The sequence below is a fragment of the Macaca mulatta genome, chromosome 1 (assembly GCF_049350105.2).
Source record: "Macaca mulatta isolate MMU2019108-1 chromosome 1, T2T-MMU8v2.0, whole genome shotgun sequence".
NCBI lineage: Eukaryota > Metazoa > Chordata > Mammalia > Primates > Cercopithecidae > Macaca > Macaca mulatta.
The window spans coordinates 171,376,450-171,396,914 of NC_133406.1; the positions used below are offsets into that span (position 1 = coordinate 171,376,450).

The window sequence follows — 20,465 nt, forward strand, 5'->3', positions numbered from 1 at the left end:
AGCCTTCAGTCCGTGATTTTGTATCAAGTAGAGCTCACCTAGTCCAATAGTCCTAAATGTGAAGGATTCGTTTCTTTCTGCTCTCTTTTCCTCAGGCCAGTATGTTGCTGATGAAGAGTAAGGGAGTTCTGGCCAGGCGCGGTGGCTCAGGCCTGTAATCCCAGCACTTTGGGAGGCCGAGGCGGGCGGATCACGAGCTCAGGAGATGGAGACCATCCTGGCTGACATGGTGAAACCCCATTTCTACTAAAAATACCAAAAAAAAAAAAAAAAAAAAAAAAAATTGCTGGGCGCGGTGGCGGGCGCCTGTATTCCCGCTACTCAGGAGGCCAAGACAGGAGAATAGTGTGAGCCCGGGAGGCAAAGCTTGCAGTGAGCAGAGATCGCGCCACTGCACTCCAGCCTGGGCGACAGAATAAGGGAGTTCTCTGAAAATTTAAATCTCCCTCTGTTTGTTTACTCAGAGATCTAAACTAGAGTGCAGGAACAATTAGGAATTCCATGGTTACCACACATGTAAGCCATGTCCTCCATGCTGTTAGCTTCTCATATTTTGATCTCTTTCTGCCTAGCTCTCTTGTCTGTCTCTGTATTGTTTCAAATCATAAGAGAAAAGGAATATCATTTATTGCCTCTTGCAAAGTAAATACTCCTCTATTTAATTGACGGGATGAACCAATGATGTCATTTAACAATTTGTTTGCTGGTGATCTCTGCTGCTCAAATCTCATTTACGTACACATTTACTCGTTTGATCTTCACAATAATCCCATGGAATTGGCAAGGCAAAGGCATTATTGACATTTTACAGGTAAGATTGTTCCTCAAATGATGGAGTAGCTCTCTCAGCCTGTTTAGCTCTCTGGAACTCGGTGAAGTCCCGGATTCACAGTGCCACAATAATAATACAGCAGTAGGATTCTAACATTGGAATGATGGGCGCATTGGCATGAAAAAGGGTGGCCTTATATCTTTGCTCTGGCCCTTTCTCCTTTGATTCTTTGGTCAATTACTTCAGCTGTTTGGGCACAAGTCTCCTACTCTGTAACATCGAGATAACAATCACTCTCTCTCAGAGTTGTGTACATTAAATAAGAACACATAGAAACAGCACTACCCCTCTAACATCATTGTTGTCTAGTAACAGTGGTCGATGGGAAGTACAGTCTGTACATGAAGGGAAACAGAGATTCAGATACTTATCCTGATGCCTTGCCATGGCCCTCAAATTCAGATTCCTAGAAACAAATTTTTACTTACACCCATATGTGCTTGCATTTCAAGGATTTGTTAGGTCTGATCAGCTGCTATTAATGACAAAATGCTGCTTGAGCTTGGTTGCTTTACAGTCTCTCTTTATAGCTTTGTAAGGTTAGGAAAAAATCTCTGAAATATCCTTGTGGGGCCATATTTATAAATTGTCACAGGTGTTGCTGGACCACTGTGAGCACTCAAATTTATTTTTATAGTCATGTTCACTTTCATGTAACTTTGGGTCTTTCATCTGGTCAATTAATGACTGCAGTAAAATAATGTGGAAAATCACCTAACACCACTATTCCAATAAAATAATTTGTTGCTGGTTAATGTAACAGCAACATTGCTTTAGAAAATATCTAGCAAATGTATTGAACATACATACCACACCTTCTTCCCAAGAAGGGCTTTTGTTGTTCATTGTCATGTTAATGAAACAGTTAAGTTAAAACAGGGGGTCAGATTTATTTTTTCTTTTCTGTGTATAGAAATAGTCTTGTAATTTGCCCCTCTGTCATCAGAAGTAAATGCATTAAGGGAATCAATGGTAAACACTTTCCAGTGTTATCTTCAGCTTCGTTCTTGCTTGCTGCCTGAAAGAAGCTGTTGCTGGGGAGGTGTATACCTTCAAGACTGTTCGTACTTTTGACACTTTGGGTAACTTCAAGAACAGAAGCTTTGAAAATCTAAATTACTCATCTCTATTCTGTATGATTATTGCTGTCATTCAGTTGAATGAAATTAAACTTGCCACTTGCATCATCACACAGAACCAAATTATAGAACACGTTTTTTAAAAATGTTATTTCATTTAATTAAAGAGTAAATAGAATTCTGCTTTGCTTCAATTGTTTGATATAAAATATACATTGAATAAAAGGGAAAGCATTAAGTTTCTGTGAGAAATTCAGTAAATAAAATTAAAATTGGAAGGAGGCACTACCCCTAGATGCTATTTATGCAACTATTCTTTTCATTTTATTTACCAGAAAGGTTCACCAAAACCTAAAATTTTCCCGTTCTTACTGCCTTGCTAAATTTTAGCCTTGTGTTTTGTTTTCATGGTGGTGGGGGAATCTTCTTTTGAAATACTTTTGTTTTTGGAGAGAAGCATGAATAATTTCTAACACAGAGAAAACAATCAGGCAGCCTGGAGCAGATCTTCCTCTTGGTTCTCACACTCTTTTTCATGGTACTCATTTTTTAAATGTGTAAATTTCACTTGAAAATTGGGATTAGTGGATTGTCTTGAAAAGAAATAAAATCTGGTCACAGTGAACCCACATTTCTGCATGACAAACCTCAGCAGAAGCTGGGACATGTGAACTCCAACTGCCTAAGTCCCCACTAGGCTCTATTGTCTCTCCATGCCTGCCAGACCGTTTTACTCAGTTAAGCTGCTGGAATGACTCCTAAAGGTATGTATGCATACATTTGTAAATAAATATGTTAATTTTTAAACAGCAGAATAATACTTAAAAGGGAGGGAGAGGCAGCCTCCAAGTCTACCTCTGATTACTTTAAAAAAAATTTTCCTAGAATAAGTGTGATCTTAGGCAATTTTCTTATTTGTAAAACCAGAAATAATATTTGTAATTCCTATCTTTTGTAGTTTTATGACAATCACTAAGATGCTGCATATAAAACATTTGATCATAATGACTGGTACTCATAGGTGTGCAATAAATGTTAGCTACAAATGTTCTATGACAGCAAAATAAATGTAGTTTTAACAATTGACTTTGAGTTTCTATGAGTAGCAGATGCCTTGTTTCAGGATCTTTGATTTTCAGTTGCACTGTTCCCATTGAATACACTAGGATAATTGCCAGTGGACATGCTGCCTCTGTCATTCTGGGTGAGATCACTTGGTCTTGCGCTTTGCGCGGGGTAATGAGTGTATTAGGAAAAACTGAAGCAAACATGTGGGTGGATATTTCTTGTCAGAGCTTTGATTTGGATTCCTTGCAGAACAACAGAAATATGCATTATATTTTATTTCTCAAATGCAAAGAATAGCAGAGTTTCAAAAACAGGAGAGTGAGGCACTACCCTAAAGGAAGTTGTTTTAACACATTTGAAAGCAGCCTCTAGGAATCAAGGCATCATAGATGTTTTCCTCATTATTTCTCCTGATCATTATTTGGCACCTTTATTTGTTTTGATCCCTTCTTACAGACTTGCCAATGTTAATTTGCTGCAATTGTGATTTTTGGACCAGCAAAGGGTCTGCAGCTCATGCAGAGTATAGTAGATCATTAAATAGATTTCTGATTTACTGCCCTTAATATCTTCTTCAGGAACAGCAGTAGAAGCTTGTGGTTGGGGGTAGAGGATCTCTGATTACAATCATGGATAGAGAAATGGTTTCTCCTGACATTTTTCTTTCAGAGAGACTAAGCAAAACTGCCATACAGTTTAACAGTACCCTTCTTAACTCACTGCAGGTTGCCATGGAAACAGGAATCTCGCCTCAACATGAAAGGCATTTAGGAAATCTGTTAGGTTTTAACACTAGCATGATCTAAGCATCCTTGCTCACCACTAACAAGTCTAGCATCTCTTTTAGAATATCATTAATACTCATTAAATTTCTCTGCATATGGTTTTGGAGGTCTTCATATCATCTTTGATTTTTAAAAATTTTTTTGTGAGTGACCATCTTATCAGAGAATATGCATTTTGAGAACTATACTTAGCTCATCTAGCACAAGAAATAAGACTCACTTTTACTTACACTGTTATTTTCACATGATCCAGATTTAGATTTTAATAGAGAATAGCATGATTCCAATGGCAATTAACAAAATGTGCTAATACTTGGGAAATGTATTTATAAGAAAGAAGGACCAAGTGGGAATTTTTGTTCTGTAAACAAAGTTTAATATAAAATGCCCCTATGGTTACTTGTTTGTGCTGGGTAACTTTTAGGTTAGCACTCATATATTAGTTTAGTTTTGCCAAGTAATTTAATTTTAGCATTTGTTTTCTAAGACAGTCTACTTAGGAATCTTAAAACACTTAAAAATCTTTTAAGATTATGTTTCTGGCAAAATCAGTTTGACTTTTTGTTTTGTTGAACTATAAAATGTGATTCAAGAGCCACTTATTTGCTTAAAACAACTATAGTAATGGCTAAATCACCATTTTCTTCTATTTTACAAAAGAAGGAAAATGTAGGTGTACTTTTAGGGAAAAAAAATGAGAAAAGGTCTATAAATTAGGACTCAAAATTTTACTTTTTCAAAAATGTGAAATGAAAGAAGTCACTTGTTCAGTAGTTAATCTTCTCCAGTTGACCGTGACTTCACAAATTGGTGTATTTCTTCCCCTTATTGAAAGATTTTTAGTGGCTCTCAATGCTTATTCCTGGCATAGAGCAAGTGGCAAGTTGTGATGAACACGGACTTTGGAGTGAGAAAGCCCAAGTTTAATTCTCAACTCCGTCACTTGCCAATTGGGTGAAATTGCACAAGATATTTTAAGCCCCCTGCACCTCCTTTTATCATAAAGTTGTTATAAGAATTAAGTTAGACAATGCATGTGCCACACTTAGACTTCTGCTATAAGGCACACATACTGGCACATAATACATCCACAGTGAATTCAATTACAAGTATTATTATATTAATTTTATAGCTTGGATAATTTGACAGCACTGGTAAGCCAATATGTCTCTTTTTACTAAAATCAAGTCTCTTAACAGAACAGCCAACCAGGTATAAATTGGGCTGCTTGTAGCTCTCCTTCTTCTTGAGCTTGTTGTTTACCTTTGGGAAAAGTGGATTAGTAATACAATGTCCAAAACTCAGAGGATAGATAAGAGAATAACATATTAAGAACAAGCACAAACTGGAAATTTGATTTTTAGGTGGGACGTTGAACAAAACCAACCAACCAGTCATTTCTAGTTGAGAAGAGTCAGAGCATGTCTATAAGCAGTTCATTCATTGGCTTGTGTAGCTTTGGGACCATAATGAATTGGTGCATAATAAATTATTTATCATGAGCAGATCCAGAGTCCTATAGGATTATTCTAATTTGGTGTTTAATTTCTTTTATGTTGAGGTTTAAAGATAAAATGAAGTATATCGCTTTCCAACTCACCACAAATCAAAGGGAATAAAGAAAGTAGTAATCAGATGGAGACAAAAAGTCAATTTGATCAATGACTTAAATAATTAGCTCTTAAGAATGTTGTTTGGGGTAACAGTGAGATTTTAAAAACTGTACCAAATATAAGCATGTACAAATATAAACACCCAGTCCTGGGCAGCACTGCAAGAGAGCAGTCTTCCCTCCTCAGGGAAAGAGATTACCAGTATAAAACTCACAGCAGGAATGAGAAGAGCAGAAAGCATGCTCACAGCAGGCAGGCAGCTTCCAAGGACAAAGAAAGCAGAGAGCAACCAAGATGTCTAAGGCCAGTACCTGCTCTGGCCAACAGCAGACAGGAGCATGTATTCTTTGGAGACAGACAGATACAAAACGAAAGAAGCTATAAGAGAAGGGTCAAGCCATGCATTCTCAGCTTATTTCCCTAAGTACCAATCAGATAAAAAGGTAGTAAGAGAGGCCAGGAAGTCTTACTCCAATGGATGGTAGTCTACCTTAGTGTGAAATAAGTGTGCTGGTTTGCTAGGGTTACCATGACAAAATACCCAACTGGGAGGCATAAACAAAAGTAATATGTTTTATCACAGTTCTGGAAGCTGGAAGTACAAGATCAAGGTATTGGCAGGTTTTGTTTCTTCTGTGGCCTCTCTCTTTGCTTGCAGATGGCCACCTTGTCCTTTGTCCTCATGTAGTCCTGGTGTTTCCTCCGTGTGTTTGCACACCCCCGGTCTCTCTCACTCTCTCTCTCTGTGCACGTTCCAATTTTCTCTAATAAGGACACCATTCAGATTGCATTAGGGCCAACTCTAATGGCCTCATTTAACTTAATCGCCTCTTAAAGGCCCTATCTTTAAATACAGTCTCATTCTAAGATACTAGAGGTTAGGGCTTCAACATATAATTTTGGAGGGGATACAGTTTAGCTCATAACAATATGTTCACCTTAACAGCACAGTAATAACTATAGATTTTGCATTGCAATTAATATTTTGCTAACTTCTTTATTTATTTTTTTTCACTGAAAAAAATCTTGCCTCTTAGACAGCTTTTTCAGGAGTTAAGCTGTGTTCACAATGAGGGTCAAACCTGCATCTTACAGCTTAAAAACTCAGTGATGTATGCAAGCAAAATGAGGAATTGCCAAGTCTACCTTAAAATGACCATTTGCCATACAGTTATTTGATAGACCCATTAAATTCCAGTAAATTCAAAATGTTCCAATGTGACTAATCATTCCAGAAATGCCAATAAAAATGAAACAATAAAAAAATTATTTTTTTAAATTATAAGAATTATATTTTATTAAAGATTTGTTTTATTATAGTTCTATGTGATATGGGGTTCTAAAGTCACATAAACTTTTTCTTCTGGAGAACAGCTTGTTTAAATAAAGCTGAATACTGTTAGAGAGTAAGAAGAAAGATAAAGCCTGTTACCTTTGGCACAAATAACTATGAATGAAAAGAAATTAAGTGAAGCTATGAAGAAAAATCATTTGTTCTTTCACAGCATCTTTGTATGGAGACATCAAGAACTTTAAAAATGCTCATTAGTTAGGTTATATGATAAACTGCACCTTGAAAATTCCCTCTTGTCTTAGTGCATTTTGTGCTACTATATCAGAATGGACAGACTGGATAATTTATAAAGAAGAGAGATTTCTTACAGTTCTGGATGTTGGAAGTTCAAGGTGGAGGTACACACAACTAGTGAAGGTTTTTATGTTGTGTCATCCCATAGTGGAAGGCAGAAGTACAAGAGAACTCAAGAGAGCAAGGGGTGGGGGGCAATCTTGGTTTACAACAAACCCACTCCGGTGATAATCACGTAAATCCATTTATGAGGGCAGATTCCTCGTTAATCTAATCACCTTTGAAAGGCCCCACCTTCAAAACTGTTGCATTGGGGATTAAGTTTCCCATTCATGAACTTTGGAGGACATATTCGAACCATGGTGCCCTGAATTCAAATCTAAAATCTTTGGATCTTGCAACCAGACTGTAGAACAAAGAGAATGAAATAGAAGCTTTTTCAAGGCTATTTAGATCCATGAGTAGGCACCAATGTTCTGCTCATCCTCTGAATATGCTACATAAATTGTGAAGAATTAGGACCAGGTCTTCCCCAAACTTCTGGATCATACTTCAATGTATAGTTAGATAATAGGGAAAATGGAATTAAGAAAAATAATTCAGCCCCTTTGGTTTTGTGTTAAAATTACCGATAGGCCAGGCGTGGTGGCTCACGCCTATAATCTCAGCACTTTGGGAGGCTGAGGAGGGTGGAACTCCTGAGGTCAGGAGTTTGAGACCAGCCTGGCTAACATGATGATGCCCTATCTCTACTAATAATACACAAAATTAGCCAGGTGTGGTAGTGAGCAGGTGTAATCCCAGCTACTCAGGTGGCTGAGGCAGGAGAATTGCTTGAACCCAGGAGGTGGAAGTTGCAGTGAGTTGAGGTCATGCCATTGCACTCCAGCCTGGGCAACAAGAGTGAAACTCTGTCCCTCCCACCAAAAAATTACTGATATTAGTATCAAGAACTAAGATTAATTGAATCCTAATTCTATAACAGCACTGCTAAAACATTTGAAATTTCATTATTTTAAGCCTCTCTTGTACATAACTACCGTGGTACTCTGCAAAGGGCTGAGAAAAAACTAGAACATGGAATGAAATATGGTGTCTGGCTCCATGATGCTTATAGTTACTGAAAAACCAGACTTTGACAACTATATAACAGCTATAGTACTTGCTCATGAAGTCAAAGTTAGTTATTGAAGAGAAGCACAGGAAGCAAAGACTCACTATGTCTGGATAATCAAGGAAAGCTTCACAGAGGAGAAGACAGTTAGCCTGGATGGTGATGGATGAGAATTTTGTAGGAAAATTTTTTCTAAAACATTGAGGCAGAACATAAGAGAAGGACTGCTTAGTAGAAATATATACGATGAAATATAATGAGTGGAATGTTGGATGTGAAAAAACCGTTTGATGTTAGATAATGGAGGGCTTTGATAAAGTTTTCCAGAAATGGGAGAAATAACATATGATTTTTGCAACTGGAAGATGTCTGAAAGCATGGAGAGAGTGGCATGTGGATAGGAAAGCAGGTGGTGAACAACTTTTCCTGTGAAAGCATGTACTCCCCAGTCTTAGATTTTTCAAGGGCAACCTGAACATTATGTCCTTGCCTAAGCTAATTTATTTTTATGTACCCAAGAGCTTTGAACATGTGGTCACTTGAATGAAACATCCTCACACATTCCATCTCCCTTTGAACAGCATAATATAATCATAATAGGAAAAATTTTAATTTGTTTCACCAACAAAAATATCTAAGTTCTTCCTAGTCTATCCTGATAACATTTATATGCACTTACCTTAAGTTTGTGCTGTTAACTTTAGCATCTTGTCTTCTGTTGTCTTGCCAGACTGTGAGCAAGACGCTAACCCCAAATGATGTAGTCAGTGGTAAGTAAGCCTTCTTGCCTCTACTTTATAAAATATTGTCTCTTTTACTTTTATTTGAGTACTGTTATCTCTCGTTTCATCATGCTGGTCATTACATCTTTGACCCATGTGCCATTAAAATTGCAGCCAAGAGTTGGCTCAAAGCCATTCTCAGATGTTTGAGAGAACTCAGAAATGATCTCAATCCAATCGAGTGGCATCACAGAGGCTTTTCCTCCACTTATTGGCTGATGAACCTGTGTAGGGATTTTAGCTTCATCCTATGCATTCTTTCTTTTGAACAAATTCACGATGTTTGTTGATTAATGTTGCTGAAGTAAATTAAAGTACCTGACTTTTTAATTTTTAATTTCAACTTTAATTTTATATACAAGGGGTATATGTGCAGGTTTGCCACGTGGGTATATTGCGCCGAGGTAGTGAGCACAGTACCCAATAGGTAGTTTTTCAACCCATGTCATCCCTGACTCCCGCCTCTAGTGATCTGTAGTGTCTGTTGTTCCTGTTAATGTCCATGTGTGCTCAATGTTTAGCTCTCACTTATAAGTGAGAACATGCAGTATTTGTTTTTCTGTTCCTTTTTTAATTCACTTAGGACATGGCCTGCAGCTCCATCTGTGCTGCTGCAAAGGACATGATTTCATTCTTTTTTTTATGGTTGTGTAGTACTCTATAATATATACTAATATGTACCACATTTTCTTTATCCAGTTCCCCATGGATGGGTACCTAGTCTTTGCTATTGTGAATAGTGTGACAAGAAACTTAGGAGCGCAAGCATCTTTTTGGTGTAATGATCTATTTTCCTTTGGGTATATACCCAGTAACGAGATTGCTGGGTTAAGTTATTTGAGAAATCTCCAAACTGCTTTCCACAGTGGCTGAACTAATTTACATTCCCACTAACAATGTATAAGTGTTCTCTTTTTTCCACATCCTCACCAGCTTCTGTTGATTTTTACTGTTTAATAATAACCATTCTGACTGTTATGAGATGGTATCTTATTGTGGTTTTGATTTGCATTTCTCTGTTGATTAGTGATAATAAGCATTAGATCCTTAACTTTCACCATTTACAAAAATTAACTCAAGATGAATTAAAGATTTAAATGTAAGACCTCAAAACTATAAAAATTCTGAAAGAAAACCTAGAAAACACCCTCCTCGACACTGGCCTTGGCAAAGAATCTTTGGCTAAGTCCTCAAAAGCAATTGCAACAAAAACAAAAATTGACAAGTGGGGCCAACTAAAGATGTTCTGTACAGCAAAAAAAAGAAAAAAAAATCAACAGAATATAAAGATAACCTACAGATAAGGAAAAAATATTTACAAACTATGCATCTGACACATGTCTAATATCCAGAATCCATAAGGAACTTAAATCAACAAGCAAAAATAAATAACCCCAGCTGGGCGCAGTGGCTCACACCTGTAATCCCAGCACTTTGGGAGACCTAGGCGGGCGGATCACAAGGTCAGGAGATCAAGACCATCCTGGCCAATGTGGTGAAACCCCATCTCTACTAAAAATCTAAAAATTAGCTGGGTGTGGGGGCACATGCCTGTAATCCCAGCTACTTGGGAGGCTGAGGCAGGAGAATAGATTGAACTAGGGAGTCAGAGGTTGCAGTGAGCCAAGATGGCACCACTGTACTCCAGCCTGGTGACAGAGTGCGACTCCTTCTCAAAATAGTAATAATCATAATAATAATCATAATAAAACATTAAAAATGGGCAAAGGACATGAACCAAGACTTCTCAAAAGAAGACATTCAAACAGCTTACACACATGAGAAAACATTGTGCTTTTTACATGTATTGACAAATCATAATTTTGATTGGTCTTTACCCAGTGATGACATTAAAATGTATAGAATTCTTAGTGTATTGACTCTGGTATACCAAAATGCCTAACTGACAATCCCACTTAAATGTCTCACTGGTATCTGAAACTTAACATGTCCCAACACAACTTCTCCTGTTGCTTCCAACCGCTGTCTTCTCCATTTCATTAAATGGAATGACTATTCACCTACTTGACCAAGACTTAGACTTAGGAGTCATTCTATGCTCCTTTTTTCCCTCCCTATACTTTAAATGCAATCTGTCACCAAGTCAAGTCAGTTTTATTCTTAAAATATTTTTAAAATTTAACCTCTTGCTACCACCTTCATTGCTACTTACCAAGTAAAAACAACCTGGATTGCTTCGGAATCCTTCTAATGTCTCTGCTTTTACTCTTGTTCCCTCCATTTATTCTCAATACAGAAGCAAACGAATTCAGCTTTTAAACATGTAAATTAGATCATATTCTGATTGCTCAAAATCTCCCAATGCTTCAATACCTTCTTGTTGCAGCCAGAAAAATATATCAGCTTCATTCCATGGTGCACATCTAAGGCCCATCACCCTCTCCCAAATATCTGGGCAAACTAATTAGGAAGCTCAGCTGCTCCCTGCTTTGATGCATGGAAAAGATTCAAATCAAGATCTTTGCCCCAGCCCCAAGCCTAACCACAATTTAAAAATCCAAGCCAGTCTCCTTTTCTTGTTCTGTGAAGCCATCTGTGGGCCAGCTTGGGAAGTCTACCTTGCTCTCTCAAAAAAATTTATTATATAAGGAATAAATCTATTCATATTCTCTTGGGGTGTGTGTGTGTGTGTGTGTGTGTGTGTGTTTGTGTGTTTGTGTGTGTGTGTATGTGTGTTCATCATCAGTCTTGACATCCAAAGCAAATTTGGGTGTGGATTCATCTTGCTTCTGCACAATGACTATCTAACAATGAAGGAATGTCTCAATGATTCTTTCTGTGTGCTTTGTGTTCTAAAACTATTCCAAAATAAACTATTCTCTAATCCATTATTTTTTTATTTTTTAACATGTTATTTGTATGTTTGTTCTTGTGTATGCCCTATGAAGGTTCTGTTAGTATCTGCACATCTATCTGTCTGTCTATCTATCTATCTATCTATCTATCTATCTATCTATCTATCTATCCATCCATCTAATCTATCTATTTTATCTCTTTCCTAATCAACTTGGAGTTATCATACTTGCCTCATTTACTTTTGGTGCTGTGTATTACTTTCATTCCAATATCTTCATAACTAAAATTAACGGGAGGACCCCCATAATTTCTGCTTAAAGATTTAGAGTTTGGGGCTTATTATTTCTTCTGTGAGTGTTTTTTACATCATGTATCACCAAGTATTACCACTCCTGGATGTTTTGAGTGTAGAGAGAACTTTCTTTCCTATTTATCAACCTGCTTACTATTAAGAACACTACTCTAATGGGAATTTGATCTCCTTGTATTTATCTCTGTCAAATTTTCCAGCTTTTGAAATAAATTTCAACTACTATCATATTATGGTCAGAAAACACATTGTTTCTTGCTTTATTACAGTATCTATTTACATAAACTATATCACTTTCCTTGGGGATTACTTCACATTTTTTATAATACTGACCAACATATGAGCATAGATATTCAGATCTAGATTCTATAATCTCATTCACATACAAATCATACATAAATGTGTAGTTCCTTGATCACTTGTTTATTTCTAAACCTAAAGCCCAGAAGTAAGTAGATTTACTCCATGTTTCATGCTCTAAGTTATACACAGAGCAAGTACTATGCCCTCTGTGGAATCTTCTCTCTCTTGCATTTATAGTCCAAGCCTAGTGTTCATTGTCTTTTTAATAGCTCAGCTTTTCTCCTGATATTTTATGTCTTTCTAAAATGAACACATGAAAAAACTACTCTTCTCTTTGGTTTGATGATCAGTGCTTTTCCATCATTTCAGGACCCACTTGCTATCACAGACCTTCCCTTTTCCTGTGGTTAATAATCTAGAAGAGTATTTTTAACCATCTAGAATATTATGACTAGATGAAATAGCCTGTTTGTCGGGAGCATCGTTCTCATTAGGTCATGTACGGTCAACGCATGTAACTTGCTTACATCACGTGGTTAACTCACTTACATTCTCTGAGTAATACTTCAGAGCTCGTCACAAGAAAGAATGCCTGGTGGCCATTCTAGTACACTGAAATGATATCAAGAGATGACACATATCATTAACAAGAACCCTAAACATAATCTCTTATCAAAACTTTTCGTCTTCAATTTTTTTATAGTTAGTGACTGATCAGAGAGGGGCCTGCTGGGCTGATCAGGCAAAGCTTTACTCTGAGGCTGGATCATGACCGAGGTCCTCTGCTTCATCAGTCTAGAAACATGCTCTGATTGATGCTCTCTGAAGTGAGGAAGCTAAGACTTCTACTCATAAGAGACTGAGAGAAAAATGTTTTCCTATTAATAAATAAAATGAGATAAAACTCAGCAAAGGAGCAGAATATTTGATTTACACATCCTGTTCTTCTGAGAATTGCCATATGAGAAAATATAGGGTCATTATGTGAACTTGATATGACTGCAAGGGGGATTGTTAAGGCCAGTATAATAGACCTTTAACACTGTGATGAGCACCTCCACTGTCGGGTCAAACATGCCAAGTGAGTTTCAGGCCTTCCCTGGGATGGTTTTCTTGTGTTCTGGTGGAATGCAGACCACTTTCTCTCTGTTAACACATTCTTTCATGAGACAAGAGCTTAAAAATAATAGCTACCTTCTATTAAGTTTCTACAATGTTATTAATGTCTTAATATAATAACAGTTAACACTTTTAAATACCTACTATGCTGCAGGCACTATTCTAAGTAACTCGCTTATCTTCACAACAACCTTATGAAGTAGGTATTTATTACAATCTCCATTGTTAAAGATATACTGAGAAACGAATACTCTTCACAGAAGAATGTATAAAATGTGAATAATGATAAAATGAACACCTAAGTATTCACTATCCCTCTTAAGAAATAAAACACACATCACTTTCCTCTCCTGTCCCATCTTAATGAACCATTATTTTGAATGTGTTAATATCTTCTCTCTTCCCTAAGGTGTTTTTTTTTGTTGTTTTTTTTTTTTTGTTTTTTTACTCTATCCTGAATATCAATACAGGATTTCATGTTTTCTATGAATTGCTGATATCTTCTCCAATTTTATGTCTTTTTTCTGTTCACTGTATCCTTTGTAATTAATTTTAATGTAGTAAAATTTATCCATTTTTCTGTTTGAGATTTATAGCCCAAGTTTCTTGTTGAAAATATCCTACTCACTCTTGAGTTTATAATGATGATATTCCATATTGCTTTCAAGAGGCTTTATAGTTTTGATTTTTACCCCCTGGAAATGATTTTTATGAGTGATGTGACATATAGGTAATCATTTACATTTTACAGATAAAAAAATGACACAAGGTGATTAATTGCCTTGCTCAAGGTTCACAGATGGTAAATCATAGAGCTAGAAATTGAACCCAGGCAATCTGGGTCTGGATGCTGCCTCCTCAGGTATAACTACAGCAAGTACACAGACGCAGTAATGGATGTTCAGGGAAGTGAAGTGACTTGTCTAAGGTAACACAATCAGTAAGAGCTACCTACAGAGAATATGCAAAATTCAACATGCTTCATACCAGAGTTCATACACTTTCCTTACTATGGACTGCCTCCTAGGACCACATCCTGGTCTTATGAATCTGTTTCTACAAATTCTCCTTTCTCCTTGCTTTGGGGAACCATTTTATTCTTTAGTTACTTTTGCAAAGAGCTGGTTTTAGCCATATTCTTTCTATGTAACTGGTTTAACCCACAAAGTAAAAATTTATCTCTTAATTCTGAATTTATCTGATGTCATGTTTCTCTGAATTTACCACAGTCTTATTTCTTAGTCTGAATTTATATGTAATTTGTACTTCTTAGAGTCCCATCTGCTGACCTTCTAATATTGTGCATTCAAATGCTATTTATAGCAGATCATCTTACTCTTAGCTTCTTGTTACCTCTTTTTCAATGATTGCAATTAACACTTCAAGGATTTCTTTGATCTCCCTCCTTTCCTTCTCCTTGGGCTCATCTTTTACTGTTTCTTTCATTTAATTCACACTCATCTAGTTCTACACAAGTCAAAGATAATAGCTGACTCTTCCCTGCCATGCCTTGCTAGGATAGAGATAAAGGTAAACTTTTTGATCAAAGTTGGCCACTGTTTCTTACTCTTAAAGATGAATTATAAATGCTCAGCCTTGTGGTTAGTTTGGCTTTCAATGAAGCAAACTTAAGTTATTTCTGGAGTTTTAGAAGGTCTCTGATACAGCCTAAATTAGCTCTAAGTACAACTGTCATGCATAGAAATTACTCTTTTGATTTTGCTAATACATCTCTCCCTGCTCAAAATGCCATTTGTCCTATGGTCACCTACTGAAATTCTGCTCATCATTTAAAGGTCAAGTCAGATATCACCTCCCTGTGGGTACTTTTCTGATCAGCCAAAGCAGAATCCAGTGCATAACTAAAGCATTTGACATCACTCTTAGCTTAATATATTCAGTTTTAGATTACTTTAGTATTATACATATGGAGTCTCCCAATATATTGCAAGTTCCTTCAGGAAAACAACCTAGAACTTATTTTAGGTAACTAACTACAACAATCTTTCTTGTTGGGATTATAGTTTTCTAATGAGAATTTTATAGGCCTATTGTAATATATTTGAAGGTATGTATTAAGCTTAAATGAATGACATGATTAGGTGGGCTGAATAATCCCTTATTCCTTCATGAAATTATTTAGGATTTACTCTATACCTGGAATTGTATCTTGCAGTAAAGATAATAGCATGAATATAATGCAGGTTCTATCTCATAGACTGCTGAGGTAGATAGATGAGAAACAAAAGAGAGGCCATGTGGTGTCATGGAAATACCCATGCTTGAGTGTCAGCACAGCTCCTTGGTTACCAGCTTTGGCATGTGCTATTATTGGTAGAGCCTTGGATATGCCTTCTAGTCTAATGGTGCCTAAATGTTTTCATTTGCAAAATGATGGGAATAACTTTTCACCTTTTGGGAAAGCTTTTAGGTATGGAGATAATGCACAATTATCAATAAATGAAAATGATTATTATTATTATAGCATAATATAACATATTAGCTAATGTGAAGGCAGCCAAGATTGTTTTAAAACAATTCAGACTGGAGGATTAATTTAGATGACTAAGTTAATCAAGTGGTATGTCCACCAAAACCAGACTTGTCCTTGGGACACAGTCTGCTTGTAGAAAGAACTACTGTCAGGAGCCCTTCAAATTTCACATGCAAGAGAATAGGGAAGTAGATAAAAGTTATTTAATGATTGTTATCTGTCACTTTCTTATTAGTGGCCCTATAAAGGCCATTATAAAGTTTTAATATGTTCTCCATTGGCATAATAGCTATGTGAATACGTGGGCATTATAATCCCCTTATTACAGACATAGAAACTGAGATTCAGAGAAGTTCAGTGTCTTATAGTCACACAACATCTCTGATATTGTAGTCTAAAAAGCCTAATTATACTTCAAGAAAAGCTTGTGTGTGTGTGTGTGTGTGTGTGTGTTTGTGCGCGTGTGTGTGTTTAGCCATTTTACCAGGCAGCATGTTATTGAATAATGACTTTGAACATCTTCCCTTATTAACTCCATTTCAGGTGTGTTTTGGGAACAGTGTCATCTTTTTGTTGCACCAAATGACACATAATGTACTGTCCAGGATAACAACTGAAACCTGAAGTGTTCTTTAAAAAATTCCAATCTGAGTTTTTAGAATGTAGTGGGCCTATGACTACTGGCAAATGGAGGTAATCTTTGCCCTCCTAGATGAGCAAGTAGCTGATGTACCTCTTACATAGTGGAATAGAAGACTATTATTTCTAGATGAAATAGTCTGCCTGTTGGGAGCATCATTCTCATTATATAATCTAGGTTGAGTTGATGCAAAGGGTATAATTAAGCATCACTACAAATTTTGTCTGTGCCTCCTGTGGCTGGTCCTATTCCTTTCTTTTCTTTAAATTACTGGAACATGTTTGGCTGTACTTTACATTTCATATATACTGTGATGTAGTCAGGCTTTCAATATTATAGTCTTTTAATTAAAGAAATATCCAAAATTTGTTATGAAATAATATTACTGTATATTTAACACTGAATTGTTTATGTTCTTCTCCTTTACTATAAATTTGTGAAAATGAAGGTTCTTACATGTATTAGTAACATTATAGTACAAATATATTATATTTATGTTATATATATTTGTGTACCATATGTCTTAAATGTATATGTACATAATTACATATGTATAAATACATGCATATATAGCCTCTTAAAGTAGTCTTTTCAACAAAATAATCAACAAGATAAATAATGAGTAGAATTCAAAGTATTTTTGAACATGGTTATATATATGTTCACGTCTTCAAATTTGAGGAACACTCTGCTAGTGTTTTTAGTACTAAACATGAAAATGACATATAAAAGGGAATATATTTGTCCATGGAAAAAAGTAGATGAGTATTCTGAGGTGATACCTTTCATAACTGGAGTGGCCTCACTATGTGGCATACTAAACCCTTGGCAACAACGACAATGAGGAGAGGAAAGAAACTAGAATTAAAGGATATAGGGCCTGGTTCTGTGACACTGAGTCTAGTCAACATGCAAGCCCTGGCATGGTTTGGGCAGATGTCAGCACCTTTGCTTGGGGAACATGGAGACAGGAAGAATGTCAAATCTGGCCTGTGTGGCAGTGTGAAGGGCTGTTAACTAATATAACCTAGCTGTTGTTGGTGGTCTAAGGACAATGTCATGTATCTTATAGCCTTGGGTAGAAAATCAAGGAGACATCAAAGAGAGGAAAAGAATCACCTGGTAAGAGTTGCACAGGTTTCATGGCCGTGTTGGTTTCAGGAAAGATCATTGTCTTATCAGGCAAATGGAACAGGCCTGCCTTGTCCTCTGGAAGTAAGTGTCAACATGCTGTAGGAGTCAGGGAGCAGATAAAACTGTGACTTGGAATCTACTTAAACTTAACCAAATGCTTATCCATGGCACACCAGACACTGGGCCTATTTATTACACAATCCAAAGCCCATCACATGATAAACACAGAGCTTCTTACATAGCCTCTGAGTTTGCCATAGTTGGCTCAGAGAAAGGGACAGATGAACAGGGGTTCGGAAAGGCAGAGTCAGCAAGAAATTAAGTTCGCCTAAAACTGCAGCCTGTTACTGACCTACCAGATAATATCAGAGAATAGAAACAAGAAATGGGATAATGAATAGCCATTGCTCCACTTGCAGCTGATACAATAATTTGTTAGAGGTTTCCCAATCTGAAAAACAAAATCTGCCTGTCTAAAAGTCCAACTCAGGCTTCCTGGGGATCAATAAATACTTGAAAAAAAGATGATCAAATGAAGGTAGGAAACAAGCTACCTTAGATTAAAGAACAAAGACAAAAGCAACCTTCATTTTTGTAATTTTTTCCCATAACTAAATATTCCCAAATGCTTTACAAAGTTTTTAATTGCATGCTAGCAGCAGAGGAAATGCTGGTACTGCTATGTGCCAGCTTTAGCCTACACAGTGCAGGGAACATCAAATGAACTCGCTAGGTATAAGGGATTTGCAGAAAGCTCACTCGATCTCTTCTCTTGGAAAGCACACCTTCTCATTTCCAAGCATCCACACATTTAATGGGGAATAAAGTGGCCTATCTACAATGCTTTCACTGAGTAGTCATGAAAACAGGAAAGTAGTCAAGATGGGGTGATAGAAGTGGGTGACACTTGCGACCTAAGATTCCAGTTAGAACCTTATGATGCAAATATAGGCAGGGCTAGAAAACAGCGAGAGTCATGTGCATCCACAGAAAAAGACCTGAGCACCAAGTAGGGTATGAGAGTAGAGGGCAGGGAAGCTTTAGAGAACTTCAGCTGGAGAGAGACAGAATTGGCAAGACCTGGGGTATATAAAATCGTCCAGAAACATTTTAGGTTTCTCTTTTTAAAGGTTGGCCTACATTTCAGCACACCCACTCTCTTCAGATCTATAGGTAACAAAGAGCTCCCACAAGCCCTTTCTCATCTGGCCCTTAGTACAGGGACAGCATGACTAACCAGACCCTGAAATAATTCAACTGTGAACTTAGATGAGTCAAGGCCTGGAAGCCTGAAACCCTAAGACTCAATGGGAGAATTGCTTATATTTTAGTATAATAGGATTATGAATAACTGTATGGACACAGCAAGAGATGAGACTCTATATTATGCAAGAACCTTGGGAGGAAGGGCCTGGTATCGCTTCAAAATGATTTCAGACTTTATTTCATATAAAACGGACATCCACTGAAAGATTTTAGGCAGTAGCAAGATAATTATTAATTCACTTTTTCAGTAAACATGGACTGAGTGCCTGCTTCTTGCCAAGCATTAGGGATGAATAACACACAGCACTCTATCTCAAGGAGCGTACAGTTTGGTGGGTGAGCCTCTCGTGTAAACTAAAAACCGCAGCTAAGTATTTATTGGTAGTGCTATAGTAACATCATATTTTACGCTTATTTAAGGATAATAAAGAAGGATGAGAGGTTGGTCAATTTAACCTAAGTGTTGGAGGTAAGGGATTTGAACATAAAAGCTAAAAGTGGCTGATAAGATAACTTTTGAAAGATCAGTAAGAGCTCATTAGGTGAAGAACCAGAGAAAGGGCATTCTGAGTACAGGCAGACACATGATCAGGGCATGGAGATTTCAATCAGTCTGACTTGTTTGGGAAAGTGTCTGAGTCTATCTGCAACGCAGGGGTGAGTGGGTGGGGTTAACAGCAGCTAGAGATACAAATCATCACCTTTGAGCCCACAGTAAGGGGTCCTGACTCTGGCAGCAGTGTGGAAAACAGGTGAAGTTTGGGGTCAATAAACAGGTTAAGAGATCATCACAATTGCCCATTCAAAAAGATCATGACACTAAACAAAACAACAGCAATGGGGATGGTGAGAGTAGTTGTCAGGTGTCAAGCAGTTAAGGCTGCAGACATGATGTGGAGATGAGGAAGGAGGAGTTTTCCAAGTTGACACTGTGGCTTCTGGCCTGGGTCATTCTGGCTGAGGAGGGTGTCTATTCCTTTAATCTTTGCCTCCAGGAACAGGTAATAGTATTTCTTCAGTCAACCACAGACTATTTCATCATTACTAGTGAAAAACAGAAATAAACACTTTGCAGTATTTGTTGCTTTATAAAGTACTTTTCCAGATGCATCTCATTTGTCTTCATCATGTCCAATAATTTAACATAGGGTTTGGCAATCAGCAACCACTTGTTGATTGAATGAATAAATGAATGAATAAAAACAGTGTTAAATGATGTTGGATAGAGATTGAATATTGTGCCTGAATTTAAATCTTAAGCATTGTGAATCTTTTTGAATCTTGAGTATTAATAATCCTAAGTATAGTGCCTGTAGTTTGGATTGAATTCTGATTCAAAGCCTAGTGTTTATTGCAATGAACCATAACAGTAGCTTTCTACACAGAAGGAAAAATAAAGATTTCAAGCCATAGCAATCAGTGTAAGATTGAGCCCCTTACCATTTTCCGCTCGTGGCCTCTAGTTATAAAATGGTAATAATATCTCTCTTAAGAGACTATTTTATGTTTAAATTAAATGAG

The 20,465-nt window shown here is 36.9% G+C and overlaps 1 long non-coding RNA gene across 1 annotated transcript in view; it reads left to right on the forward strand.

Moving 5' to 3' along the window:
- The first annotated feature begins 504 nt into the window (after positions 1 to 504).
- Positions 505 to 20,465, forward strand: part of LOC144337805 (uncharacterized) — a 33,663-nt gene continuing 13,702 nt past the window's right edge. The window contains exons 1-3 of the long non-coding RNA XR_013411394.1: positions 505 to 811; positions 6,419 to 6,493; positions 8,810 to 8,849. This is a non-coding gene — a long non-coding RNA (uncharacterized LOC144337805). The remainder of the gene's footprint in view (positions 812 to 6,418; positions 6,494 to 8,809; positions 8,850 to 20,465) is intronic.